The sequence below is a fragment of the Lathyrus oleraceus genome, chromosome 1, assembly GCF_024323335.1.
Source record: "Lathyrus oleraceus cultivar Zhongwan6 chromosome 1, CAAS_Psat_ZW6_1.0, whole genome shotgun sequence".
NCBI classification, from domain to species: domain Eukaryota; kingdom Viridiplantae; phylum Streptophyta; class Magnoliopsida; order Fabales; family Fabaceae; genus Lathyrus; species Lathyrus oleraceus.
Window position 1 is genome coordinate 184,698,232 of NC_066579.1, and position 2,869 is coordinate 184,701,100.

The following is a 2,869-nucleotide window of genomic DNA, read 5'->3' on the forward strand; positions in this document are numbered from 1 at the left end:
AACTCCTAATTTCATGGTAAAACACATCCTAATTATAATAGAATCATGGTAAAAATAATAGCACAAAAATATTATAAAAAAATGCAAAAGAGGGTGCAATATCAAAATGGTGCATGGACCTAGATACAAAAGGCCCAATTAAATATTCAGAATGCAGTGGGGGTATGCAATCAAAACCTGTAACATTTAGTAATTTCTCTCTAGGCCCAATCAAGCCCACCGAAAATCACCCATGGTGCAAGGGAAAAGTGGATAATGTGATCAAACATGGCCATGAGTCAGCATGGAGGCATCAAAACATGTGTATGAATATGGATAAGAACAAGTGAAGCACGCATGGCAAATGGATCAGCAACGGTTAAATAAGCACACTTTAATGCACGTGGAAGAAAAATTCAAAAGGCTTAGAATAATGAAAACTCAAAAAGTGTCTCCTCTCTCTCACCTCAGTTCCTATCTGCGTCGCGCCAGAGGCTCCCTCGGTGGCGGAGATTTCCAGAAATCCAATTTTAACCGTTAACCTCATCCTCTCAGCCTCCACATTCTGAATCCACACTACATGTAACCCAATTTCTAAGCAATAATCCAAATCAAAATGAAAACTTCACGAACCCTAAACTGAAAATAAAAAATTAAACCCTAGAAAGGAAGAATCAGAGCCCAATCTGTTAGGGCTTTGATTCCCCAAGTATAGAACTACATGTTGGTGACCAAATTCAAGCGAAATCAGGCAAAAAATCGATGACCTACCTTGAAGAGCGGTGAAGCAAATTCGAAACCCAACGAAGAAGATGAAGATTATTCAGGTGATTCCTCTTACTCCAACTATTTCCTTCTTCTTCTACTTGTCTTGATTCTTCCTCTTCTTCTTCCACTTATTTAGTCTTTAGGAGTTGAATCTTTGTTGTTGCCCCGTATTAATGATTGTGGCTTAATGCGTGAGTGTTAGAGATGCACGAGAGTGAAGGTGGTTTTGATTAGAGATTGCTGGCAATGATTCAGTTCCGATGCGTGTGATTTTTGGGTAATTATTAGGTGATTGAAGGTTGATGATGCATGATGAAAGGATTGGGAGTCAATTGATTGCTCCCTGATTGTGTTTGTGTCTGACTGGAATTAATTGATGGATTGTGATAAAGTGCAAAGTGAAAACTGAAATTTTGTGTGTGGAAGGTGAGAGCTCGATGTAAAAGTGAGTTCTTAGATTTATGAAATTGTGAAAAAATGAATCGCGTGATAAAATGCAGTGAAATGTTTCTTATATCTCCATCTGAAATTCTGTTATTTATGTTACAAGTTGTTAGGAATTGGTAATTTTTTTATAGTTTAGTCATTGGTTCAGTTAGGAAATGGTTAAAAGTTTGTTGGAGGTGTTAGAATTCAGTTAGATCAATTATGAGGAAGTTAGTTTAGTGAGTGTTAATTTGATCTGGTTAGTGAAGTCAGTTGAGTTTGTTGAATGGAATCAATTGGTTTTCTCTTTTTGCTTCAGTTAGAATAATGCTTTGAACTATTGTTTGCTAGGCTTAGAGTGTGTATGGTGTATGGCTTAAAATGCTTCTGATTTTCTTGTTTTTTTTATTGTGATGCAATGTCGTATGCCATGGCTCCTATTTTGCAGCATGAATGGATTATGAGCACTGCAGTATTACATGATGAAGTGGTGATGCCAAGGCTACAACATGAGATTCTTTTTACTTGGACTGGATGCAATGTGGTGTGTGCCCCTATTACGTATGCCATGAATTGATTTTTGTGCTAGGGCTGCTATTTAGTGAGTGGTTGAATGAATTGCTTGCATTGCTGGATGAATGTTAACTTGTTGATGTGAATAGGCCGTCATGATAAACGCTTGCTTTGACCGAATTTGTTTTCAATTGATGTGCTTAACATTCTTGTTGGTTGCCTCCTCTTGTTGTGAAGTTGTTATGCCTGACATGATGATTATTTTCATTACATGGTTTGTTTGAATGTTATGCATGTTGTAGAATGTTTGCTACATGAGTTGTTACATGATATGGTGATGGATGGTTTTGTTTAGATGAGATGAATTGCTAATGCATTGTATGGTTTGACATGCTTGATAATGGGTTATAGCCTTGCCTTGGTTGCTTGAATGTTGTATGCAATTTGGATGTGGTAATGCATTGCTTTATCAATGGTTAAATGCTTAGGTTTGGACTCTGTTATGAGTTTCATTGAATTGAACATGGTCAAAATGGTTGGTTTGGCTTTTTGGAGGATGTGTAAACATGAAATGGTGGAAATCAAAACATGACTTACATTTGAAGAAAGATGGTGAAGTTTTGGATCATGGCAACATTAAGTGGAATACTCAAGTGAAACATGGACATTAGGTTTTAGGAGATGGTCTAAGTGGGTTAATTGACCAAAATGTCAAGAGTGGACCAAAATTCAACTTAGGTAGAAAAATGTACTTTTTGTGTAATTCCTTTTGGACAATTATGATGTAATTGTAATGATATGTAATGATATGTAATGATACTTTATGATGAAATGAATGGTACTAACATGTTTTGAAATGAATGACTTTGGATTAAAATGAAACGACATAACACATGGCTTAATGGAATGAATGGAACAGACAATGACTTGATGAAATGGACTTTGAATGTGGACCATAATGCCCTTAAACCAAATGACATATGCTATTAAACTGGTCTTAAACCAATGAACTCCAATCAAGTAATGCCATGGACATGTAAAACTTTGAATGGACACACCTTCTTAGTCAAGGCAATATGACCATAACAAGTATGACCTTTGATGAATTGTTAATAAAACCAATGAATCCTCCATGAATGACCCAATGACCCAGATGATCCTCAAGCTTGAATGCACACAAAAT

At 36.3% G+C, this 2,869-nt stretch overlaps 1 long non-coding RNA gene across 1 annotated transcript; it reads left to right on the forward strand.

Moving 5' to 3' along the window:
• The first annotated feature begins 324 nt into the window (after positions 1 to 324).
• LOC127126540 (uncharacterized) lies at positions 325 to 2,539 on the forward strand. Its single transcript, XR_007805022.1, has 2 exons — positions 325 to 806; positions 1,622 to 2,539. It is a non-coding gene; the product is annotated as an uncharacterized LOC127126540 (long non-coding RNA).
• Positions 2,540 to 2,869: the final 330 nt, after the last annotated feature.